The sequence below is a fragment of the Cavia porcellus genome, unplaced genomic scaffold (genome assembly GCF_034190915.1).
Source record: "Cavia porcellus strain 051 isolate PalLab524CR breed Dunkin Hartley unplaced genomic scaffold, mCavPor4.1 scaffold_3, whole genome shotgun sequence".
NCBI classification, from domain to species: Eukaryota; Metazoa; Chordata; class Mammalia; order Rodentia; family Caviidae; genus Cavia; species Cavia porcellus.
This window is the reverse complement of record NW_026947486.1, coordinates 86,226,124-86,253,625: the sequence shown is the minus strand read 5'-3', so window position 1 is coordinate 86,253,625 and position 27,502 is coordinate 86,226,124. Positions and strand designations below refer to the sequence as shown.

At 37.7% G+C, this 27,502-nt stretch overlaps 1 protein-coding gene across 8 annotated transcripts in view; it reads left to right on the top strand.

Annotated features, from left to right (window-relative positions):
- Positions 1-27,502, top strand: part of Tenm1 (teneurin transmembrane protein 1) — a 757,085-nt gene that overhangs the window by 686,506 nt on the left and 43,077 nt on the right. The gene's annotated exons all lie outside the window — the stretch shown is intronic.

The window sequence follows — 27,502 nt, the reverse complement described above, 5'->3', positions numbered from 1 at the left end:
TGCAAGTAAAAAAGCTCTTATCTGAAAATAATTTTTACAATAAGGCTGTATTATCTCATATAATGAGATACTCAGACATAGGCAAAGATGCCAGCAGATTTCTTTCTTCTGTCACATTGACTAGAATTGAGTCATGCCCATACTCTTGGTAGTCATTATCAAAAGGGAAATGCTATTTTCATAATGGATTGAGAACCCCTGGAAATGAGTCACCTTCCTTGAGCATATTATTACCTAATTCTTGAGCCAAAATGAATGACCAGTTAGCAAGAAATTTAGGGTGGTTGTTATATAGGCAACTATTGGTAGGATATTCTTGTTGCTTCATCTGTCATTCCACCAGAAGCTTAGCATAACAAGAAAAATAAAATGAACACACCATCCAGAAATGTGAGATTAGTCACTAGCTCCAGTGCGTCTTCCTACCTCTACCCACTATGAGTACTCTATACAACACTGACGATGTGCCTATTTGGGATTTCTCCTTCAGATTGTGCCTCTGTTTTAACTCTGAACTCAGGAAACTGCCAAATATCATCAATTGTTTTTAAAAATCGAGATTAAAGGCCAGAAAAACAAACAAAATGAATAAATTCATAGTAGATTTGAATGGATCATATTATCAAGTTCTAGAATAGACTAACTTGCCATGATTCAAAGTCCTGAAAAAAATAAATAAAAGGACCATTATTTTATTACCATAAGGAAGGATGTGAATATATTTATATGGGGACGAGGGGAAAGAAAAAATACACATATATGGTTCACTTGTGGGATACTTTTTAGCTTAAAATAAGACAGTAGTGCAGTCACCAGCTCTAAACAACTTAACTGTTTCTGTGTAGAAAAGTTGTGCTGAAAAAATAATTCTTTATCCAAATAGAGCAAACTTCTGATCCTCATCACCATGAGAAGGGCTTCTTCCCACACGACTCTTTCCAACCATAACTGCTAGCATAAAAACTGCCTCATCTCTTTTGGTTTGGAATGTACAGTAGACTGTACCTTCTTTGATCATACATAGTAAGTGTTCAGCAGACACAGCTAATATACACCTCTACCAAAAGGACATTGTGGTGAAAACAATTTGGAGAAGTGGTAAGAGATAAACCTAGGGAGGTAAGTGGCTTCAAAATAGTGAAAGGCCATATGTGCGTGATAGAGTTTTTATTTTACCCAGTGGCAAATGGGGAACCAGTTATAACAGTAAGCAGGGAAATGCATTTTAAAATATAAATGCAGCGATTGTGTAGAAAATATAATAGAGCAAAACAGTGCTAGAGTCAGAGGCCACGTGAGTAATGTAATTTTAGTAAGGTATTTTTATTAATACAAGTATTACAAAAACAAAATGTATAAACATACCAATGATTAGCACCATTTCACAAAACTGTTAAGTTAATTTCCAATGCTTTTTTGGATGTTTATCTGAATTTTTTTTTTTGAATACAACTCTGCTATGAGACTGACTGACTTGACACCGTTCAGTTTTATGAACTTACAGACTCAGGTAATGAGGATGGCTGAACATAAAGTATGACAGTATGGATTGAGAAAAACAAACAGATTACTGAAATACTAGAGCTAAAATCAAGGAACTTGTTGACTGACTTAACTTCATACTGAAGGATATCCATGAGTAGTAATAGCAATCACTAATATGTGGAATATAGGAAGAAAAGCAGGTTTGAGCCACTATTGGATGATGGGTTCAGTTTGGAACATATTGAGTTCTTGGTACCTGTGTGGCACCCAGGTAAAGATAACTGATAAGCAAGTGGGTATAGGTCAAAAGCTGAAGGTCTGAAACTCAGAATAGATGTATGATTATTGGTTTATGTGTAGTAATGGAAAATGCAGGAGTGGAGAAGTTTTCATTAGAAGGGTTCATAGCATCAAATAGAGAAGGCTTTAAGACCAGACTAAGGAACAGCATTATTCAAGGGAAAACTGAGGAAAGTAAGCCCACAAAGGAGGCTAACAGAAAGAGGCTTGATAAGGAACAAAAACCTTGATGATATCTGGACCAAAAAAGGAGGGAGGGCCAGGGAAGCCAAATTTGCAGGGTCACTATCAATCATTCTTTAGGGATGATTTAGAAAATAAAGGTTTGGGTTTTTTTTTAATTTTAAGTCATTTGATTTTACAGCATCAGTAACTCTGATACAAGTGCTTTTAGTAGTGTACTAATTAAGGGTAGTTGGACTGCAGTGGTACAGTAGGAAACAAGGAAATATAGAAAGTAAAAATAGATCATGCTTTGCAGATGTTTGGCTGGGAAAGGAAGGCTTTGGCTTTGAAAACAGTCAGTTCCCAGGTGTGAACAAATCAGCACCCAGGTGGGGCACAGATGGACAAAAGCTGGAGAACAATGAATAAAATCAGATGGGGACGTGGAGAGAGTACTTCCCGGGAAGCCTGTGTGAGGCACAGCTGCCTAGATGCTCAGCCATTATGGCCAGAGCTTCCCGTCTGTTTAGACAACTGTGGCAGACTGGTGACTGATGTTTCCCATGACTGTACTTAAGAACATTGGCTGTCTTTAGTTAGAAAGAAGAAAGCTGAGTAGGGATCTTCATAACACCTTCCAAGAGCAAAGGCTCAGTTGTTTACACTAGTACTTACAGTGATCCAGCTGAGCTTACACAGTGCTCAGTTTCTTATTTCAGCAAATCAAAATATATTGATGGATGAGGGCAGAGACAAATGTCTAAATAAGAATGCGTGGATTCTGCTGACAGGAGCAGTCAGGAGAAAAAATAGAAGCCAGTTCTGCAGCATGAAGATGTGAATCAGACTTTAAGAAGAGCTTGTTGTTTCTAAGACCATATGGCAGCACAAAACACTGTACAAAAATCTCACCTTTTGAAACTTTCCAAGAAATGTAGGATAGTAATAATCTATCAGTGTTTCACTTCCAGGCCTTTCTGGAAACACAAAGAGGAACTCTATGGAGGTTCTTCTATAGAAATATAACTATATTCCTTAAGTTCTTGTTCTTCCCTGCATTTCAAGACAAAAATGTCTCCAACTAAAATTATCTTACCTATGCTGGCATAATACAGAGGTTAAGAAATGATAGGACTGAATGATCCTCTTTCCCTTATTTGCATTTGTCTTCTGCACTTTCTGAGACAAAGTGAAGCCTTAGAAAGAAACAATCCTCGATTGCCTATCTTAATCTTCAGCAGATCACAATGTCCTCTAGTAATTCTAGGAATAACTGCTACTCTTTATTGTGAATTTGTTATATGCCAGTAACTATACCAAGACTCTTTGTTCACACTGTTCCATTTTATCTCTACAACACAACCATGCATGAAAAGGAAGTATGATTACTTCCATTTACAAAGAAACAAACTGAAGTGGTCAGAAAGAGTATGTAAAGTGTCATGACCATAGAGTTATTAAGTGATGTAGACAAGATTTAAGCATAAGCTTTGTGAACCAAGTGTATATTTTTCTAACTTCCACTGCTTCAATAACAATCATAGTTGAACAAATAGTATTATATTCATCTAAGTTACAAATGCCACTTGGTCAAGTAATGTGCTGTTAGCAAAATGTGTGTTCTGTGGGACTTAAGAAATAGTTTAATAAAATCTAATCATCTCGAGAAGTGAAATTACATTAACAATAAAATCAGCCATTTGTTCAAAATCAATACCTTTTTTCCTGAAATTTAAAACTCAACTTTTGATATAAACCCTGAAGTACAATTCTTTTTCTAAGCATTGCTATAAACAACCAGGGGATAGTGCATACCTATAATCTCAACACTCTGGGAACCTGAGGCAGGAGGATTACAAGTTCAAACCCAGCCTGAGCAACTTAGTGATTTAGCAAGACCCTGTTTGAAAATAAAAAATTATTTTTAAAAATAAATTAAGGGCTACGAATATAGTTCAGTGTGAATACCCTCAGTTCAATCTCTAACAGCAAAAAGAAAATAAAAGCATGTCACAAAAAAGCAAAACCAAAACAGGCTTTTCACTTCAGGAGATGAGTTGATTATGAAGAAAAGAAATTGAGCTTTTTACTCTGCAGCTTCTGAATCTTCCCTCTCTGCACTCCCATTTCTTATCTTACTAGAGTAAAACTGGGAGTTAGGCCAAATCTCTGGATGGGATAAAAAAAAAATCTGAGAGCTGATTTACTCCTTGAAGTCAGTTTAACCAAAAAGGAGCCTAGTAACACATACACTGGCAATGTGGATCTTTTGTATGCATAGATAATCCTACTGATCCACTACCTACTAGGCACACAATCTGATTAATTTATCTAGGGCTTCTAGCACACAAGCAGTGTTCCATAAATTCTTGTTACATGATCTGTATACCCCTCAGTTATTCCCAATAGCACCCATTTGTTAGATGGGCCTAATGGAGAGCAGAGAAAATTATCTAGTTATGAAGGAAGAGAAGTAACTGTTTCTTTGTGGGAACAAACTTTGGCCCAAAGCATTTTATCTCCGAAGCCAGTCTATTAGGAATACTGCTCTTCTAGTCATTTGGTGCTGGATTTCTCTCCAAAATATTTTTAGTGCTCTGACTACTCAGAGATAGAATGAGGGTTATCACAATTCTCTACAGTCTTTGTTTCTGTTCCTTTTGAATAGTTTTAAAGATATTTTTGGGTTTTGCAATGCTGGTGGCAGAACCAAACTGCTCTTCCATATGTGATAAGGATTGTATCCCTTAGGTACCTCTCATCCCCTTCTCAGTGGTTTTCAAAAGGACCTTAGCCACAGAATATAAGCAAAATAAGTATCCTTGTGTAAAACAGATCTGCATGACGTAGATTCAAGACTTACTTCTACTTTATGGTAGCCCTTATGGTGATCCTCAGAGCATTTTTGCAAAATACTAAGAAATAAGTACATATTAAGAAACTACAGTGAAAGTTAAATTGAATTTTTTCATAACCACATTAGACTTTTATCAAATGATATGATTGCAGAGAGCTAACACTTCACTTACCACATCTTGCACCTACACAGTTGGTTATTTGCATCATAGGGTAGTCTGCATTCAAATCCGTATCATGGGTCTAGTCCATTTATTTATATTCTTCTGCTGTTATCCAATATTTTCACTACCTTTCCCAAGTTTGTGTCATCTATGAAATTCATGAAGGTCTTCTATGTCTTCATCACTGACAAAAACCAATGGATAGATAGGGAAAAATAAAATTGTGGCATCACTAGGTTAATTACCTGATAGATTATGGACAGATCTGTTTGAACTATTACCTGTTTGCTATGATTTATATTGGACAAGAAATTCAATATAATGTTCAATGATGTGCTTTTTAAATGCCAATGAAACAATGAAAATTTAGAATAATCTTATGTACTAAGGGTATTATTTCATAAAACTTTTATTTCAACTGAATAGTGGTGGTAGAGTAGCTCCGAGTGAGGGTCACAGTCAAAAGACTTAAGAATACCACTATTATTTTTTTTCAGATTTTATTTTATTAGTAAATGTTTGCAGTATATAATGACTTTATTCCTTGTGGCAAGATGGTACAGGTGCAGAACACTTTTCAACTCTCTTTTTATCTCCTTTTCCCCAGCCCTCCCTCCATCTGTTGATCCCTTCCATTTGAGAAGGATCCATCCCTCTGATTCCTATCATCTGTTTTATTTTGCTGTTTATTTATTTTGGGTTTCTCATAGAAGAGAAACCATACTCACCAATATGTTCTCCAACTTATTCACAAAGATATCATGAAACTCAAAGGTTTCTCATCACATTGGTAACTGTTTAAAAGGAAATCAGAACTACTTGACACTATCTCTTTGCAATCATAGTAGCACAAATATCACTTCTTCAAGTAAAAACTGACAAATTACTGTTTAATTATATATTTGAGAATCTTCTGCAAATAAAGTTCCTCCATGCAGTTTGTGAGGCACATTTTCTTACTCTTCTGCAAATAACGTTTACATTTAATAATTTCTAAATTCCTACCAATTATTTGATTTGCCCGCTATTTCTCAGTACACACACCCAGATACACACACCCTGATTCTAAATATCTATTTGCTAATTATTTTAAGAGATAATTATTTGTCAGAAAACGAAGTTAAGGGGCTTCTTGGAAGATGGCAGAACAGTTAGCAGCAGAATAAACAGCCTCTCTGAGAGACACAGTCCAGACTTTGGAATATACTACAGTGGGGAAGACAAGAAGGAAGGAAAAGTGTCCCCTGGACCCAGGAAGAATCTAAAGTGAGAATTGAAGCCCACAGAAAGAATAAAAAGAAAAACTTAAACCAAGAAGAAGACAGTAGCTGGCAGCGCCCTCTCTCTGAACCAGACCCACTGTTAAAGAGGAGCTGTTGGAACCTGCAGATGCACGAGCACAGTGACAGTGGTGGCTGGTGACTCCAGAGGCCTCTGCAGAGAGACATGGCAGTAGAGAGGAGTGGCAGACATGGAGTACCGCACTGGCTGGCGGTGAGTACAGAGGACTCACTTCCGCTGGGAGAAAGCGATTGGCTGGGAACCACTTTAGTAAGGCCAGATAAGCATGGAACCAGAACTTTTGCCAGCTTCCCCAACCAACTCCCAGCTGGGTGTAGACCGGTAGAAACTGTTTGGACTGAACCCTGCCCCTGCACGCATTCCAGAGACCATTGCTGAGGTTTTCCACTGGTAACCAGCTTGGTCTGGAAGCAGCAGCCGGCCTCGCGCCTGCATGTACCCCACGGGCCATCAGGGACCCAGAGCAGGCTAGGAAAAGCAGCAGTTCAGCCAATGCACCAGTGCAACCACTGGCCAACGTCAGATGGCCATAGCCAGCACTGGCCAAAAGAACCAAAAGGTCTCACTTCAGAGAAATTGTAGCCAATGCAGGAGGTGCCTGGGACCCTATTATCCAAAACTCAGGAATATATCAAGACGAAGAAACAAAAGGCAGATTCTGGCCTCCAATCCAAGCAGATAAAGTCCAGGAGATATAAACACAGAAGAGATTGGGTGTCACACACTTGAAATTTCTGAAGTGATGGCAAGTGAAATAAAAAACAACTTCATGTGGCTATAAAAGATATTAGAACTGAAATACTGTCTCAGGTAAAAGAAGAAATGAAAAACATATTAAAAGAATTGCTAAGCACCTGTAAAGAAGACATAGATAAAAACATAAAGGAGCACAGGAAAATGAGGGAAACCTTGAATGAACAATATAAAAAAGATTTAGAATACATGAAACAGATTCAAAGAGCTATCCAGGAAATTAAAAACTCCACTGAAAGCTTGCAAAACCACTTGAAAGAAACTAAAGATAGATTTTCAAACCTTGAAGACAGGTTTTCAGCTTGCAATTGCAAAAGGAAATAACTCTTTAAAATAACAAGGAATCAGGAAGTAACAATTCAATGGCTGCAAGACAACCCAAAGAAATATAACTTAGGAATAATAGGTATGAGTAAAAAATCAGGGGTCAACACAAATTACGTTAAAAGTCTATTTATAGAAATAATATCAGAAAACTTCTTAGCAAGGGAAAAGGAAGTGACATTCCAATAAATGAGGCATATAGAACTCCCGCTAGCCATAACCAAAATAAGTGTACACCCAGACATATAATAATCAAGATCCCCAGAAATTCCACACGGGAACAGAATATTTTGAAGCTGTTAGAGAAACAAACAGATCACCTAGGAAGGAAAACCCATCAGAATCACAACAGACTTCTCAACATAAACCATTAAGTCAAGAAGAGCTTGGAGTAAAGTATTTCAAGTCCTGAAAAAAATCAACTTCCAACTTAGATTAATGTACCATGCAAAACTATCTTCCAAAATTAATGGAGAAACAAGATATTTCCATGACAAAGAACAACTAAAGGAGTTCATGACCACCAATACAACCCCACAAAGAATACTGAAGGACATTCTAGAGAGAGATTTTTTTAAAAAGGCGATGGTTCCAGAACAGTGGCAGAGGGGAATCACCTAATGGGGCTGACTATTGAATCGAGGGGGAAAATAGGCAGCCAATGGCAGGAAAATAGTATAACAGAGACAAGGCAGTGCATGTTGGCCGTAACCACTAAAATAGATGGCCTCAATTCACCAATGAAAACAAACACAGGCAGAGTGGATCAGAAGACATGATCCATCAATATGGTTTATACAAGAAACACATTTAACTCAAAAGGGAGTTCATAGACTGAAAGTCAAAGGAAAGAGAACAATCTCTAGGTGACAGGGAACCAGAAAGAAGTAGGGGTAGTTTGCCAATCAGCTGCAGAGTGAACAAGAGGGACATGGCATTTTTATACAATGGAAAGCTACTCAGCTATAAAGAAAAATAACCTCGAGGCTCATGTAGGTAAATGGATGCAATTTGAGATTATGCTCATGGGTGAAATGGTTCAGAGTCACAGGAGTGAATATCCTGCTGTCTCCCTAGTATACAAAACTAAAGGAGTTAGTAGTGGGATCCAAAATGCACAATTCATATTGTGAAAGAGAAAGGGGAGGAAGTGTCTAAAAAGGGAAGGCAGTAGCCATTGTTAATCTAGTATCATGATTTGATACCTGTATTGTTTGCATTGTTCTCTTTAGTTTGGTTTTATTCTGTTTCAGTTTGTCTAATGTTGCTATTTTGATAGCATAACAGCTATTTCAATGATAACAACATATATTATGGTAATCATTACTGATTTCCTATTATTCTGTTTTGAAGCCCTGCATTGCTTTCAATGTTTTGCTTTGATCAGTTTTATTCTATTTTGTTTTGTTTGATTGTATTATCTCTGATGGTATAGGCAACTACTTCAAAGAGAACAAGAGGCATTATGATAGACACTGTTGTTTTAGTATTATCTTGTTTTGAAGTCCTGTGTTGTTTTCATTGTTTTGTATTTATTGGTTTTATTCTGCACTATTTTGTTTGATTTTATTATGCCTGATGGTATGGGCAGTTGTTTTGAAGATAGCAAGAGGCATTATGTTTGGCATTATTGATTTCCTTTTGTCTTGTTTTGAAGTCATATGCCATATTCATTGTTTTGTTTTGATTGACTCTATACTACTTTATTTCATTTGGTTTTATTCACTTCAAAAGAAAAAAAAAGAAAACTCATTTAAAGTTAGGTGCTTGTAAAAAAAAAAAATCCTGCATCCATGTTATGCTTTCAGTAACTTTGAATCAACATTTTTGTGATATTTAAATTTTTTCTTTTTATTAGTACATGTCTGCAGTACATGATTGCATCCTTGTAGGGAGTTGATACAAACACACCTTATTTCTCTTTTCACACCATTTTCCTCCTGTGCCTTCCCTCTCCCTCCATCTCTGAATTCTCTTCCTATTTGTGAAAGATCTACATGCTTACTTCCTATTATATATATTTTATTTTACTCATAATTTGTAATTTGGGTTGTTCTGGCCATTTTGATTAAGAGAGAAAAATAAAACTTTCCTTGTCTCTTGTCTACCACCATTAATACCCGTCCCAAGTAGCAGACCTCTGCCTTCCCTTCATGTCTTACATTCACTACATAACTGAAAAAGCCGCCTATTATCTTTAGAATATTTTGTAAGTTCCAAATAAATGAACCACAACTGGATAGAAGAGGAAATATAAAATCTCCTTTTCAAAATCTGCATGTCAATTCGACTTTATACAAGTAGATTCAGCATTTTCTGTTGTTTAAAAAAATATATAGCATTCAAGCATGAAAAGTTACAGCAGTCTGGGGAAGCTGAATAAAATAAAAGAAAAAAGTAGTTTAAGAATGAGAAAAGGCACCTTCTTTTCTCCTTCCTAAACTCCTGCCTAATGTCTCTCATTGTCTGTCTCTTTTTCTGTCCGCTGTCAACCCTTTCATGTTTATAGAATGTCCTCCATCACCCTGAGCAATATGGATGATATTGAAACTCCAGTGTTTCAGGGGTTACTTGCCTTTCTTTGTGCACTTCCATCACTCTCCCATGTTCACAGTGAAAGAGAACAGAATTAGATCTTTCCAATGAAGGCCATTATAAGTGAAATTCCCTGCAGGGACAGACTTCTGAGTTTTGTGAAGCTCTATAGGGAATCAAGAAAAATCTGAATTATAATAAGTTTGCTTGAATAAAGGGATCTCCCAGGGGGAAAAAAGGAAAGTTTATTTTAAAAGTTCTTGCTACTAAAGATGAAAATCTCACCCCCGCCACCCCCACCACACCCTCGCAGTGACTGGATATGGAACCAAGGTCACTGTCAATAGCAAGAAAACATCTGTGGTTACACTCCAAACAATTCAGATAGAGAGATTTGTGATAAAAGGAAAGAATGAATTCCAGGCCAACAGGGAAAGTGAAACCAAGGCAGCTGAAATGTTAGGAAATACTTTTCTCAGGTGCTAGAAATACCTGCGTGCAACAGGCACAACTAGGTGGGAGGAAAAAGAAATGATAGAAAAGATAAAAAAGATTAGGGAATGGAGATAGGATCAAACACCAGACTAATAAGGCCTAAAGAATAGTAGTCCAAACCAAAAAAGTTATGTTAGTTCATAGACCTTTTGTCAAACCCTCCATCCTAATGGGTCTTGGCTAATTTAACCAATCGAATCAACAATTTGCATAATAAACATTAAGTAACGTGTTGGGACACATTGAAAGCCACACCAACCAAACTTTTAATGTATTTTCCCATTTTCTTGTACCATACTTGTCCAGACAACATCAACAGTGCAACAATCTAACTATTCAGCAGTTGGTTATTGTAAGACTTCAAACATAAGCACACTAACTCAGCAACACTCTGCCCTAATCCTTTGTGCCACATGCACTCAGTCAAATCACCAGTCACAGCCAAAACCTATAGGAAAGAACTTCCTTTTTTAATAAAGCTCTTGCAACTGTAAATTGTTGGGCTGTCGTGAGACACCATATGGCATTCATATAATCTTGATTGTTAATGTGTTCATTTGCTACACCAGTCAGTTGGGCATGTGGAAGACAAGTGTCACTAACCTCAGTCTACATAGCAATCAAAGTATGCTGTCACAAATTATAAGATGGCAGTTACAGTTGTTTAGATTCTGATTTTATGGTGTCCCTAAAACCATTTTTAAAATGGCTTTCCATAGTACTCACCTGTAAATGAAAGATATGTTAACAGTTTATGGCTGAAAAAAGTAATGCTAAGTAAACATTAGTAAATTAATTGACATTTCCGTGAATTATTTATTGTGTTCTCTTTGAAAATTCAGTATTATAGAGGAATTCAATCATTTTTGTCTGCTTCTTGACCCAAAAGAAGGTTCTCTGCAATTTCAGATTCAGCACTACACTTCAAAAACCGACACTGCAATTTTAGAGCTGTTAATTATTCCTCCTTATAAAGGCTAATTCATAAGTTACCCAATTGTTGAGTAAGTGGCCTCTCTTTTTTAATATGAAAACACTTGTAAAATTATGAAGTACTTTGCAAATATAAGGGATGATGTAAGATGTTATTTGGCATCTTTGGGAAATATTTCTGTTGATTCATCATATACTCGCTAAAATGGGAGGCCACAAGAACAAAATAAGGCTGCAAGGTGGTTAGTCTGATTTTGTAATATCTGTCATTGTCAGTCTCTAATTTAAATGCACTTCTGGATAATGTTATTTATTGCTCATTCAGCCCACACTTAGTCTCCTGGCTCTGTCAAACACAGGGAAAACACCTTCTGGAACTGCAAAGCAGAGACAAACCTTTTTCTAATCCTTTAATAAGGGATGCAAGAGACAGAGCCATGTCTTTATTTTTTAATTGATTTTTTTGTTTTTCTTAGTAAATGTTTGTAGTACCTAATGATAACACTGATCATGGGAATATTTACAGGTACATAACACACCTTAATTATTTTTTGGTCCATCACTTCTCCAGTGTTCTCCTAATGTGCAAATGCTTTAATTCTATTTTCCCCAATTCTTTTGTTTCCTTTAAATGTTTAGGTAAGTGGATGCACTTCAAACCATAATCTTAAGCGAAATAAATCAGACACGCAAGTTTATATACCACATTGTTTCTCTTGTGTGAGAAACCAAAGCATGTATAAATAAGGAGCAAAATACAGAATAGATACTAGGAAGCTCGAAGAATTTTTTCAAATGGGAAGGGAATGAGAGATGGGAGAGGAAGGAAGGGAAAATGTATTTAAAGAAAAACAAAGAATCAAAAGACAAAGTCTGGTCTTTAGACTCTCCTTCATAGCTATAGAAAGTCAGTTCGTAAAACATAGTGGCTGGGAACACAGACTGTCTATATAGAAAATGGTTGAGAACACATTAGGTTTCAGTCCTGGACCCATTCTTGTGTGTCCCTGAGAAAATATAATTATTTATCTAAAAATAAATGACAGTATTTTCCTCCTCTTTGTGTGGCTATGAAGATGCATAAATCACATAGCAAAGAGTTTGGTTCATACATACTCAATAAATTATTACAGTTACTATTTCTAGAGTAGTAATGTTTGACCTTCCACTTACAAACAGAGGTTGAACTGATAATTTACAGAACTGGTATGAAAAGGACCAAGAACAACTTTGGAACTGATAAAAGAAATAGAATCGTCTTGTGTCGATGTCGCTCCCGGCCGGCAGGAAAGACACACGACAAGGTCTGGCGGTGGTCAGGCTTTTCTTTATTCTCTCCTTATACAGTCTGCCCCGAAGCCTCTACCGGTCCGCTCCCCGCGGCTCCTTCCGTGCTTCAGTCTCTCTCTCGGGGGTGGAGGCACTGGCTATATATAGGATTAATAGCTAGGCAGACTACCCTGTGAGGCGGGAACTTAGTGGGGTGATAAGAAACAGGTGCCACACAGGCGGGCTCGATGAGAGGGGTAATCTAGCTCAGGCTTTTGTACTTTCCCACAGGCCTCGCAATCACCGCGTCTGATGACTTGACAGTGCCACGGCTCCCAACAGTCTTGCCTTCTGTCCTTCTCATATACACATGCCTTTTGCAGAGAAGCATGTATCCATAGGTTTGTTTGATGGGCTGTAGAAAATATGTCCTCCAGAGACTTGCCTTAACCTGCCTTTTCCTCCACAGACTGTTTCATCTGCCTAATGTTGATGTGAACCTTTGCTTAGATCACTCAATAAGTGTTCATTGAACAGTGCCCTGAATCCTTCACTTCCTTTCCTTTTTCAAGAAGTGACATGCTGATCGTGAAGCTGAGGCTACAATCTAATGAGACTTTCATACATCTTTGAATTTGCTATTTTAGATTGCTTTACATCTCTTTGAAATCAAGAGATAAAATAACAGCATATGTAGTGGGTAGCCTGCAGCCATTCTAGGTGGGTCAATTTCACAAAAAATAAATATTAGTGTAGATAATAAAGGAGACATTTTATCTAGGTCAATATGAAGAATATGACTCTCTCAACAAAACAGAGAGACTCCCAACTAAGTGTAAAATGAAAAGAAAGGAAGTTATGAAGCTGATGTATCATAAGAAGAAAGCAATGCCATGGGATTTTTGAAGTAAATTTAGTCTATTAGTTATTTCAGATATTGAATGACTCTTCTATTTTTATCAGGATATTCAGGCTCCAAAAATGCCTGTTAGTCTTTTTAATTAATATATAATCAAATTTAACAAAATGACAAGCTGGGAAAACACAGCAATAAGATTATCCATGAAGCTCTTTTAAATATTGTTTCTTTTCTCCATATGCACTTACACTCATTTTTTGACTGTACATACTAATTCTGCATCTCTTAGATTTAAAAAATCACAATCAGTAAAATCTAATACAGTAACCTATTACCAAAGACATTCACATTGTTTCTTCCAAAGTGAAAACTCAGGGGTTTTTTAAGGAGTACAGAATAGCAAGCCAACATCTTCAACTTCATGATATCCAAATTCAGCTGGAATGTCTGCACAGAAGCAAATAGCCAGAGTTGTCAGGGGCCTTAAAATAAAAGTCAAGTACCGTGCTCAATGCTTTATCGAAAATGTAATTTATCACATAAATAAAACTCCCTCAGCAGTGTCCTCTTTCTGCACAAAGGACAATGACGTGTTAGCTCTTATTAAAACTATTAAGTACTAGAGGAAAAAGCATCTTCCAAGTTCAGGGAGAGTCACAAGATGCAGAGCTGGCAAATTACTTTGAACTACTCAGTCTTCCATACATTTTGCTTGCGCTCCCCATGACCTGAGATGAACCTGAGGCTCCCTAAGATACAGAAAGATCTATTTGGTAAATTCAGTGTTTACTTTCTAGACATTTTAGGGCCAACATGTTTGAAAAAGTCCTATCGTAAGCCTATTGGTCTAACTGTATTTCATACTAACTTTAACCATACCCTACTCTGTTAACCACGGGAGGGGAAAGCATACTAGTCAATGCCAACTTTTCTTTATCAAATGGAAATTCAACTCAAAGAGAGCACTCTGTCTAGCAGTAGTCCCATCTGTTCATGCAAAATTAGCATATTTGAAAAAGTGAACCAGGGGACATATAAAACATTTACAAACAGCTATACTTGTTAAGGGCCATTTATGATGAAATACATAAGAAAATCAGGTATTCATTTGGTCCATCTCAAAACACACTTCTAATGCCAGATCAAGAAGATAATCCTAAAGCTAAAAGTTGGAATATAAAGGAATTTTAGTAGCAAACATTCAACATATCACTATAAATAAATTCTGCATACATAGGAGGAATTGCTGTAGGTCAGCTTCCTAAACCGTCTGTGGTAGAATTCTGCCTCCAGAAGCATATGGGAGAATCATATGATCCATCATGAAATTATCCTGAAAGATCATAAAAATGAGAAGTTTCCAGAAAGTAACATCAATGTAGCATTTTTAATGAGTCAGAGAATTCTAGCTAAATATCAGTCAGAGCCAACTTGATAATACCTGCACACAGTGAATTTATTTTTTATGGATATTTTCTGGACTTTATGGCAATTTTAGTTATCTGTTACTTAGGAAGTTCTTAGGCCAGTGATGATGACCTTTTTAAAGCTTCAATGATGTAAACAGCCCTCTGCAACACACATGCTACAGGTTCACCACCACTTTCCTGGACAATAGATATGTAGAGGAAGCTTCTAGTTAATAACAAAATGGCCCTTGCTGGGTCTCGTCCATCTTCATTGGTTTCACCTTTACAACTGGCTTACAATAGTGTATCACTCTTACTCTACTTTTATGTATGGATTTACATTATGAATATTAGTCAAGATCTAGTCAGGAAAACAGAAACCACACTACTTACTCTAACACAATTTAATGTAGGAAATGTACTACACAGGTGATGGAGAGTTTAAAAAACAAGTGAAAAATACAGAATATCTGCAGGACATGATCACTATCTCTAGGAATGGGGAGTAGGTTGGAATTTTCTAAAGCTACAAACTTGGGGTATTTGCTTGATGGCAGTAGAATATAGTCCTCTGAAAAGAAAATGTGAGCCTTCTTCATACAATAATAAACTTTGGCTCCAGTATCTCTGACAGTATGGTAAGACTGGTTCTCCAGCATGTAAAGGAGCTGGGAAGTGCATCCAACTACTGTGGCCATGATGAAAGGCCGCAAAAACAGAAAGCAAGCGCGAAAGAGGAAAGTCCCTTCTCCCTCCTCCAGCCTTCTAAGATTTTCTTATTTCCCGTATTGTCAGGATCCATCAGGAATCCAGCTGGCAAAAGAAAAATGTTGATTGCAGAGTCCCAATCCCAACAATTACAAAGCAATGTCTTTAAAGAGGTGAATTTGGAGCTGTAAAGCAATAGCTTAATGACTAGCATACTGTGCAGCAAGGTGTTAGATTTTCATGTCATTGTTGCTGCTGCAGTGTCTCAGATATGTTCACTGCTTGAATGAAACATTAATTAGAGTGGACTACTTGCCACAGAAGATTTTATCATTACCGAATTTGTAAGAAGGTGTTATTAGAGACCTCAACCAGAACTGCTCAATGTGCTTGTAAGGGTGATTTTTGACTCCCCTCTTATTGAAACTTGGGTATTCAATATTCATCACCACTATTTACTTTTGTTTTGGCTCAAGTCTGTAGTCTGCCTGCTTCCTTAAATGATTCTGTACACATCGTAAGTGGTCAGGTGGCCAATCTCCAGAGTTCTGGAAGCGTGAAGCTTGAGCTAGGCCATCTGTTTAGATTGTGCAGTTTTGTATTTCACACATGGAAGTAGTGGGCCAAACCAGAAACACGTTGGAGGCCTAATGAAAATATGACCAGTTAAGTCCACCCTCTAGATGTTCATTAGACCATCTGCCCCTATTAGTATCCGAATCATTTGGAAATATTACACAGTTAAGATGAGAGAGGTGATCTTTGGAATTCTAGTCTAACTTGAAATGAATTTCTCAGTAAAACAATTATGATGTGTAATATCTCTTCTCATTCAGAGCCATGCACACTTATATCTTCACATCTCTATGATGAAATTTTTTAATAGTTTCTTTCTGAAATATTATACCAGGAAGAAGGGTTAGCAGTAGCTACAGAAATGAAAACATAATCTCAGTGTGGCTGATCAATGAAATCAAACCATTTCATAAAAGCTGTGCAGTCATACTTCTGGCCTGTAAATTGCTTTAGGTACCAAAGGGAATTGGAAGCTTAGTGTATCCTGTCGAGCCAATACTATAATATTAACAACCTGCAACAGACAAGTTACTGCAACTTCTCAGCAGGCAAAAACTGCAGAAAAATTTCAAGAGCTTCTTTGAAAGTCCCTGGCTTCTATGAAAGCAAAACCTTGGCTCTCAGTGAACTGGATCTCATCTCCAACTTGAAGAAAATTCACAGAACTCACCTTACCCTGAATTCTCGCAGAATTCATAGTCTCAGCACCTGGCCTCACAGGTTTCTTTTAACTGTTTTCTAGCTGCCTTTATTTCTATATCTATACTCCCCTAGTGCTAAATATATAGTAAGTATTTAATAAATATATGCAAAATTAAATTGAAGTAGAAAATCAGAAGAGAAAACAGTAAAGATTTCATGTTCCCTTCCCCACTCTCAGGAAAGCTGAAAGAGTTAAGCTTTTGGTGCTAATGATAAAACCCAAGATACAGAGATTCAAATAGTAAATTGGTGAGTAACATCATGTAAGCAGCATCGTGTACAATATGTTCTTTTACAATAACAATCAAATTTACAAACAAATTAGCTGTAGAGTCTGAAGGACATTCTGTAGTTTTCACACTGGGCCTTCATCTCCTGCTGATAGATGATTTTGACTGTAAATTGAAAACTGGAAGTGGTTAAACATTCTGTGTATTCACAAGTGCCATTTCTAAAATTGAGGCTTCAGAAAGGAGATGCTAGAAAGGGTTGACGGAAACTTAGAGCAATTATGTCTGTTATTAAAGATGAGGTAGTGGCAATTACACAGCAGACTCATAGGGAGTGTGTACGTGCTTATTGTTCTTGAGGGATCCTATAAGAACAAACTTGTATAGCACCCATCAGGCCTTGAGTCTCTTGAGAAAGCAAAGACTGTCAGGCACCTTGTCAGTACATTTTTGGACAGGGCTTATGGCCCCAGGAACCATCTTGGATGGGATACATGCTCTTTTCTTATTGAGCTTGAATGAAAACCTTATATAACAGAATGGCTTCTTTCACTGTTTCTTTTCTCTAGAAAACCATTTTCAAGTTTTCCAGTATCAGGATCACTTTGTACTCTGAAAAATTGTTAGGGCACCCAAAGGACTTTTTTGTTATATGAATTTTATTATGTCACTGTTTATCTTACAGAAATGAAGAGTGTGAGTTTTCATTAAGGATACACTAGCCTCCATTTGCCTCTGGAAAATGCCAATGTACATACAAAAGCAAGTATAAAAGAGAAATAGTATCATTTAAAAAGTAGCTATGACCTCACAGACCTCATGAAAGAGCCTTAGGGAGTCTCCAGAGTCCAAGCTCAAATAAGAAATACTGTATTTCCTCAATTCTAAGACACCATGGATAGAAAGACTTGTCATTAGTTTGGTAACTTTTGCGGGTGACACAAAATGTTCCGTTAAGCATATGTATTGATTAAAAGACACGTTATCAGTTTAGAAGTTAAAAGGTAGAAGAAGTGGGAAATGGACTTCTTAAAATTGAGAAAATACGGCATTGACTTCAGTGAATCCACTCAGTCTCTGGAAACTCAAATTTACTGACTCAAACATATTGATGAAAAATAATTTTTCTCACAGACTTTTCTCATGATACAATTTTCAAATGCTTTCATAGACTGAAATTGTTATAGTCAATGAAGCACTAATATTTTCACTCAACAAATATTAGCCAACTATAATACTAGATAGTGGAAACATAAAAATGAATGAGTTCTCATTCTTGCTCTTGAGGATTCATAGATCTGGCAGAAGACATGAGAAAGGAAACAAGTACTTATAGTGTAATGGAGAAGCACTGGATCTTAATGATTGAGTTGTAGAACTGAAGAGCAGCTGTAAATAAATGCACAGTGATGGAGCACTAGGTATTCAAGAATGTTTGAAGCTCATCATTAATTTTAAACAATTAGGCATTCTTTTAACAGAGGTCTATCCTGAAAGATAGATGGATCTGGAGACCATTTTGTTAAGTGAAATAATGCTGGCACAGAAAGACCAACAGTGCATGGTTGCACTCACGTGGGAAAAGTTGAGCAGTGAGTGCTGCATTATAGCGAGACAGAAGCAAAAAACTTTGGTGTGTCACTGTACAATAGGGTTACTATAGATAACAATGTAGTCATGTAGTGTATATTTCAAAAAACTAGAAGAAAGGGTTTTCAAGGTTTTTCCATGAAGAAATGTCAGCATTTGAGGAGATCGATGTGTTCACTCTTTTTTTAAGCATTGTACAGTTCATATATGTATTGAAAAACCACATAGTTCCTTTTAATATGTACTATTTTATTAGTATCAGCTAAAAAATAAAAGCAAACTTTTAAAGGGATGCCATAGTGGATTTTGTTTCATGTGCCAGACACTCTCAGGAAGTTATTTATTTTAGTGTAATTTATTTTAATCTTGCAAACAGAAGTGACTTATCATGAGATGTAAAGCAAGAAATGTGTTAAAACGATTTGACTATAATGGTATACTCAGTAGCTTCAGCCAAGGCCAAAGCCTAACAGTGCATTATCTTCATGGCAATTAGACTCAATTTAGAATAACAGAAAACTATCATAACACTGAGATAAGCAAGATTCAGCTGACTAGCATAAAGCTGCATCATAAAACTGATGTACCACCAGACTAGATGAACGTTTCAGGACTGAGATGGCAGCTTCACAGTATTCTCTGGGTCCCAGACTCCTATATTTCTACCTTGTCATCCTGGAATATAACTTTCAGTGTCTTGGCCACCTCATGGCTCAGAATGTCTGCAGAATTTCTCATCAGTATATACACAAGGCAGAATGAAAGAAGAGCAAGAAAATCATCCTTGAAGTTAAGCCATCTTTCCTTAAGCAACCTTTTTTGTGGATGACTCCACAATTCCTCTTACATCATATTGCCTGAAATCTTATCACATGGCTATAAGAAATTACAACTAAACATAAAATGTACTTTATCTTAGACATTAATGCACCCAGATTTAAGAAGGAAATTGAATTAATGATGGGTAGGTCTATCACTAGTGGTGTCTGCCACAGAAATCTTAGGTATCACAAATGGAGCATTTATTTTGAACCAGATGCTGTCTGAACTTATTCAAATTTATTAAAAAGAGAGAAAATACATCTAGAGAAAATCTGGCTATCTGCAATTGGAAAACACAATGACAATGAAAGCAGTGATGGCATTACTAAGTTTGTTTATGAAAAGTAGAAATTAATAGAAAATGAAATACACCAGGACAGCTGTGGGGGCTTTGTTGTATTGTACTTTACCTTGCTTTTCTTTGTTCCCTCACTCTCAAAATATTTTAGAAGCATTAGGGAAGATGCTTACTTTGAAAAATTAGTTCAGTTATAACTTTGAATAAATTAGTGCTAGCTATTAATTTTCAGTGAATGAGGCAAATGTCAGTATTTCTCAATGGAAAACCATGGAGACAGACCATGTCAGTGCATTTGACCAAAGGTTGAGAGATTTTCCAAACTCTCCAGTCATTATGCAGAGACACACAGGAATGTAGATCTGAAAATGGGAAATAATTTACTGTTGACAAAGCCACATCATCTTGGTGTGTTTCATCTTCTAATAATTTCTACTTTTTAAAGCAAGATCAATAGGGGCCATCACTCTCAAAGGTGTCATCGTGCTTTCCAGGTGTGAAAAACAAACTTTCTCTAGACAGCTTCTTCCCTCTTTTATAAATTTGAAGAAGCTCAGACAGTATCAGTGTCAAGAAATGAGAAGGCCATTTGAAAACTGACAAAAAGTGATGCTAACAATCTGGAGTTGTCAGCCTTTAGAAGTATGTGGAAATCTAATGTAGAGCTGGCAGAACACCTGGCAAAGAGCATTCAGTCCCATCACTGTATCTTCCCCAGGGCTGGCATAGCACTGCAGAGATAATCACACACTTCCTGGAAATTCCTAGTGAAGAAGCCTCTGAGATCAAAATCAAACCAAGTCACTTTTTAAATATGCTGCAAGGCTCCAAATGGAGTAAAGCAGAAGATTAGAAATGTCATGTTTGGGATGGGGAAGCAGGACCTTTCAAGAAACATCTAGTTTCTTCAGCCTTGAACTTTGAGAAAAGAAATTACTAGCTCTTAGTATCAATTGTAAAACTTTTTAACAGTCACACTAAGTTTGTGAGCCATTTTCATGAAAATGAATTTATTAAAATGAATAGGACAGAACAGAAATATTCTCTCTGTGCTACTACCAGCCCGTCGTACTTACTGGAAAATAAAAGACAATCAGCAGAAGATTGTAAACTCCATCTAGGGAAGCATCCATTTTGTCTTGACTACAAGTTGTTTCTTAGTGGCTAGCATAGCATATAAAATGGAACAGTCTTTTACCTTTTATAGAAGGAAAATTAAGATAGTGTATTCTGTGCTTAGAATTATACAGGGGGCAAATAATAAGCTAAAATATTAGCCATGAAACTGGCTCATAACTGTATGTGAGAGAATATGTTCCAAAATAAACCAAATATTTCTTGGAGGACATGTAGTTTAGAAAGATCCCCAAGGAATAGAATAAATGAGCAAGGGGGAGATAGCTAGTGATAGAGAATCAACAGTACAACTATATAATTAAACTGAAGAGTGTATAATATCCAAGGAAGAGAACACAGAAATATCTGAGGGCCAGAGGAAGTGCAGGCATGTTTCATGAAAAATATAGCTAGCTTTCACAGAGCACTTCCTTTATTACAGACACTATGTTTGGTAATTTATGTAGCTTTTCCTATCTAGTTACTATCACATTTAGGGGAAAATATTATTTTACTCAATTTATACATAAGAAAAATAAAATTTAGATATATCCATTTATTTACTCCAAAGTCACAAATATAGAAAACCATACAGTCAGAATTTATGACCTATGAACTCTGACTTCAGTGCCTAATCTCCAAATCACTTCATTCTATTACATCTGAGCCTTTTGTCAAGGAAGAGAGTATGTCACTTTTATCATATTTTAAAATATCTCTATAAATTAAAAAAAATGAGAAATAGTGTTCCAGACTCCAAACAACATGAAGGCAAGGGCTATATCTATCTACATCACCACTCACATGGTGTGTGGCTGGATGAAAAGGCATATTAACAGATGAGTGTACTGATGAACGGCTGGACTTGAGATTGATTCTCCTGCATCTAGTCAAGTCTCTCTCCACCTTGTTCTCCACACTATGTAACACTGAAACACTGGTCCGATCATTTGACTCTGTTCTACAAAGGTTTCGCTGACTCCTCATTCTCTATGGTTTTAGTCCAAAGGTCTTGCCATACACAGCCCTCTGAGACTTACTCCAGTAGTTCTCAACAAGGGACAGTTTTTTCCCCTGAGGGAACGTTTATCAATGTTGGGAGACTTTTTTTTATTTATTTATTTATTTTTTTTTTTTTTTTTTTTTTTTTTTGGTTTGGTTGTTACGACTGCAAGTAAGGTACTACTGACATCTAGTGAATAAAGTTGAGAAATACTGCGAAGTATCCTATGATGCAAAATACTCCCCCAGCCTGTTGAGAAACCGGGGCGTAGTCCCTAGAAAACATTTACAACTTCATTTCCCACTACTAGCCACCCTAAGAAACCCCAGATCATAATGAGTTCCTCCTCCCATACGCTTCCTTCTTTTATGGCCTTGTTCATTCTCCTCCCTCTGCAGAGATCACTCATCCCAACTTACTTCTTCTCAACACTTTTATTCATCTTTCAAATTAAGTTTACATTTCTCTTCTGAGAATAGTTCCTGAACTCCTTCCTCTCTATTCTCATGTTATCCTCAGTATACATCTATCATGGCACCTAATGACACTATATTGAGTGACCCTTTTCTGTATGTGCCTTCCAGATTAACCATAAACTACTAAAGCACAGAATTTTTTTTGTATTTTTATCATAGTATATGACACATAGTAGGCACCCACAAGGCATTGAATTGAAAGACAACAGATTACAAAAACAAAGACAAGTCCCAGAATGTCTAACAAGCTTTGACCTTTTCACCCAAAGGAAAATCAACCTTTAGGGTTGATTCAAAAAAGTCAAAGGAGAGTCCAGTGTGGCAGTACACTCCTGTATTCCCAGCACTCAGGAGGCTGAGGCAGGAGGATCACAGTGAGATCAAAGGCAGCCCAGACTGCAGTGAGATCCTGTCCCCAAAAAATAAACACCACCAACAAAAACAGACAAACAGTAGCCCTAGACTTGGTGAGAAAAAAATAAAGAGATCTGTGGATGGAGCTCAGTCATAGAGAACTTTCCTAGCATGGATAAGGTCCTGGGTTCAGTCCCTGGCACCAAAAAGAAAAAAGAAAAAAGGAGAGGAAAATATGTCCATTCTTCTGAATGAGGCATCAGATGACATAGGACCTAAGAGCACATGTGAAATAGGCATGTCAATATGCACCTTTTAAATGTACGCTAATGTAAAGAAAACATTGTAACTGTAGTGCAGTCCGGATAAGAGTATGACAAAATTCATAAAAATGATATATGGACCACTGAACATGTAAAGTCTGGAAAGCAATTGAAAGGGAATTATATGCAATGGACTTTGATTTCTTACAGCTCTAAAGGTCTGTGAGTATAAACTGTTACTAATATTTATACTACTCATCATACCTTACTCTCTGTCAGACTTGTTGTATCACTGTATCGCACAATACGTGGATACACTATCTTGAGCTTGTTTTCCTTGTTATAAGTGAAACTGGAGATGTCTAGCAGATAACCTGACTTTCCTAGAGTACACATTTGTAAGGGAGGGGACTGGGGCTCAAACTGGGAGAGAAAAATCCAAGTGTACACATGATGGTTCATGTCTGCAGTGTGGGAGTAGGTTCATAACTGAGTAATTTTCTAATTTAGTCTAATCAAGGCTTGGTATTTATGTATTGCTTTTACACACAGACTTTTCTATAAAAGTCTGATGCTTCATAAACTGCTACATAGGTCAAAATTAGTTAGATCTTTAAACCAACTATGGAACTGGATGACCTGAGAATCAACTCCCTTCGAGGCAGGTTTTCAATTAGCAGAAGATATAATGGCTGTCAAGGGTTGACATCCTGACCAAAAGTCTCTTTCTGCTCAGGGTTATTTCTCAGAGAAGGTTGCTGGAAGATGGGCACATTCCACCAGCTGGTGGCTGGCTACACTAGTGACCTTTAATGCTATTTGAGCTTAAATACATTTTGACATTTCAAACAAATTAATGTAGTTTTATAAGTTAGGGCAAGCACCACAAATTAGGTCAAATGGCTTGGTTGTAGTCCAGGCCCCTGGGCAGAGTTTACGGTGCTATGCTACTATTCATCAATCTTTTTTTTCTTCCACCCTAGAGGGAAAAGTTTATTCCACACCCCCCAGAATCCACTTGGACAGATTTGCCAGTGACTCTAAGGGAGTTATCCTTAGGCTTATCTTAATATCATATTCTAGGTCTCTGTGCAATGAGTAGATGTTAAAGTTGACTGCCAGAATTAGCTCAAATACTCCATACTGTATTTTAGGTTGTGTATTATGGAAATGCCTTGATAATAAACAGTGTCTCTATTGTGTGGTATGAAACACTAGCTCTTTGAAACAGTCAGCTGGAGATAGGAATATTTAACGTGAAAAGGAAGGAAACAAAGGAACTGACAACCTAACAGAGGTGAAAAGGTCCATCTTCTGAAAAGCCAGCACCCTTGACTATTACGTAGCCACACATCTTTCATCTGAGCAGATTTCATAGACAAGCCATGCAGCCAAATCAAATGGGAATTAAAGGAATTCTATGTAGTTGGTATAGAAGGTGTCTCAGAAGCACAAAGGCCACTTTAGTCACAGGAAACTGCCAGAGGGTGGCTTATTTGATAGAACAGAAAAGAAACAGATACAATAGCTGGTGTATTTTGGAGGCAATATTAAATCTAATAAACATCCACAGCGATCGTATTGCTCAAATCATGTTGAGCGAGTTGGAGAATTTAACAGCTTATTCCCCAACTACCAGCCTGTATCTTAGGGGCAGCCTTGATAGCTGAGGATGGAGTCCAAAAGATGCTCTTTCTCTTGCTCCTGCCATATGTGCACTGTCCCTGGCCTCTGCCCTGGACTTGGCTCCCAGAGTGGGGATAATTAGAATGTCATTTCTACCAGGTTTGTTTTTTCTGGGTCACTGACTTCAGACATGATCAAAATAGGACTGTTGCACTGAAATAAATTCTTTTCTTCTTCCTTAGCCAGACCCAGGTTATTTCCTGGGGGACCATGCTCTATTGGACCAATCACACAGACAGTTTCGTGCAAGCATGAGGTGCAGTTTCTGTACAAGATAGAGGTGCAAGGTAGGGGCATGTGGCAGAGAAAGAGTCAATGGCCCCCACAGCAGCAGCCACTGGTGCTGTCTCTCTATGGCAGAGCACTGACATGTAAAGGCCTGAGACAGATGTGCTGAGGAACCCATCACCATAAACTGCTCTGGGAGCTGTTAGAGCTGGTGTTTAATGTTTATCCAATGGCCTCAGTCAGAAAGGCTCTGTAGAACATGCATCACACAAGCTGAGCTTTATACTCCATTAGCACTCAAATTCCTAGCTTCCCAGAGGCATATGGTACTGACCAGAGAAGGTCAGCCTATACAGAGGTGCAGGTAGAGGGCACGGAAATACCGGGACAGAAAGAGGTTGCCAGGTGTCTGGAAAACACTCAGATGTAAGGACCAAGGGCTCCACAAGGTACAAAATGGGAAGTCAAAGACAACTTCTGTCCTCTTCGCAACATCACCAGTTGCCCTCTCATATGAAACACATGTAGAGCGGAGGGAGGGCCTTGTCTCAGACTTCAGAAACAGAATTTTTCCACTTCTTTACTGCTTCCATGTAAAGCCTCTTCCAACTGGAGAAGTAGTGGGCCTCAAAATGCAATAATAGCTCACATCTTGTTTTCAGATTGTCAGTTTCCATGGGGAAAAAAAAAGCCTTCCTGGGGCTTTCACTCAGAGCAGAAAAACAAGGGTAGCTACATTTCTTTTAGTGCTCTGACCATGACTGGGACATTTTTTTTCTACATTTGTCAAGCCTAATAGGAAAGAGAAACTAGTAAAGGTGGGAAGTGGCATGGAACACAGTTCTCTGCTAAGTGCCAGGGATAAAGCAGGTATCGGGCACACACTGAGAACACTTCTGTGAAGCCTTGTCTATTAGCTTGTGTTTCCCCCAGTGCCCAGTGCAGCACTTGGCATGAGGCAGAGTGGATACATGTGCATGAGTACGCACACTCACACTCCTTTTGCTTCTGCCTCTTTAACACATCTCAAATCTGCTCCTCTCCATTCCTTCTGTGACCATCCTAGCTCAGGCACCATAATCCCCTCCCTGAACCACTGAAAGAGCATCCTGTTGTCTACCTCTATTTCACCTGTGCCTGCAATACAATCTCAGCAACCAGTATGATCCATCTAAAACTCTGGCATGTCTATGTCACACTTCCACTTGAAGCCCTTCTGTGACTTACCTTAGTCAACGCAATAAAGTTAGACATGTGTTTCCCTCCATTGCGCAGTATTTTAATTTGCTAGGGCTGCCATAACAAAGTATCACTGACTGGTTGACTTAAACAACAAATCTTTATTCTCTAACATTTCTGAAGGAAGAAATGCAGGATTAATGTGTTGAGATGTTTGTTTTCTCTTGAGACTACTTTCTTTGCCATGTACATAGTCAGCTTCTTGCTGTGTCATCATAAAGTCATCCCTTTATGTGTGTGATCCCCAATATCTCTTTCTCTTATTATAAAGATGCCTGTCCTTTCAGATTATACCCCCGCCCTTATGATCTACAATAATCTTAATTTACTCTTTAAAGCTCCTATCCTCAAATACAGTCATGTCGGGAATTAGAGATTCAATATATGAATGCAGAGGGAACACAATGTAGTCCATCATGTCTGGTCATGTCCGGGTTTGCATCATCCAATATTTCCATTTGCTCAGTCTAAATTAGCCTTACTGAATCATGTGTGGTAACCTGGAAGGATCATGCACTCTCTAATCTCTGGGCCTTTATGCAGGTTGTTCCCTTGCTGCAAACCTTGCCCCCACCCTCAATTTCCAGTCCTGTCTACGCTTACTGGTCATTTTAGCCTTTGGTTAGGTCTACCTTCTCTGATAATATCCTGTCTCATGGCTGGGTGAAGTGTTTCCCTAGTTTCTCTGCTGTCTCAGTACAACATGGAGAATGATACTAATGATTCCACAAGGGCTCTACTAGACCATTAGTCATCTGAGGGCACCATCTGTGTCATAGTCATTTTCTAACCCCCAAAGTGTAGCACGAGGTCTATCCCAGAGAAGCTAATGAAACTCCAGTGAAAGAACAAGCCAACCTGTTGCTTTGCTGAGGCTAGAGGCATCTGGAGTGAGGCAGGGCAAACTAATTGAGCAGTAGCTACAACCTAGGATTTCAAATAAACACCCAATGAACTGTACCTGAGTAATTCACAGGATGGAGGTTGGTTCTGTGTTAATGACAGATCCTATCCCAGAAGACTACTGATTGAGTAAGATCTGGTTTCTCCATCACAGTGAGAGAGAGTTGTGCATTGCAGTTATCCAGAAGTCCTTGAGCAGTGGGCCTCAGAACCCCCTGGAGGATTTGTTAAAACAGAAAGCTGGATCCCCACTTGCAAGGTTTCTGATTCAATAGGTCTAGTGTGTAACCTGAGAATTTACATTACTTACAAGCTCCCAAGTGATGTTGGTATTACTGTTGGTCCAGAGACTACACTCTGAAATTCACAGTTGTAGAAGCTTCTTCTGAAATTACTGAAATATATTTACATTATGTTAGATATGGCATAAATGGCATGTATGTTTACTGGAATATATTT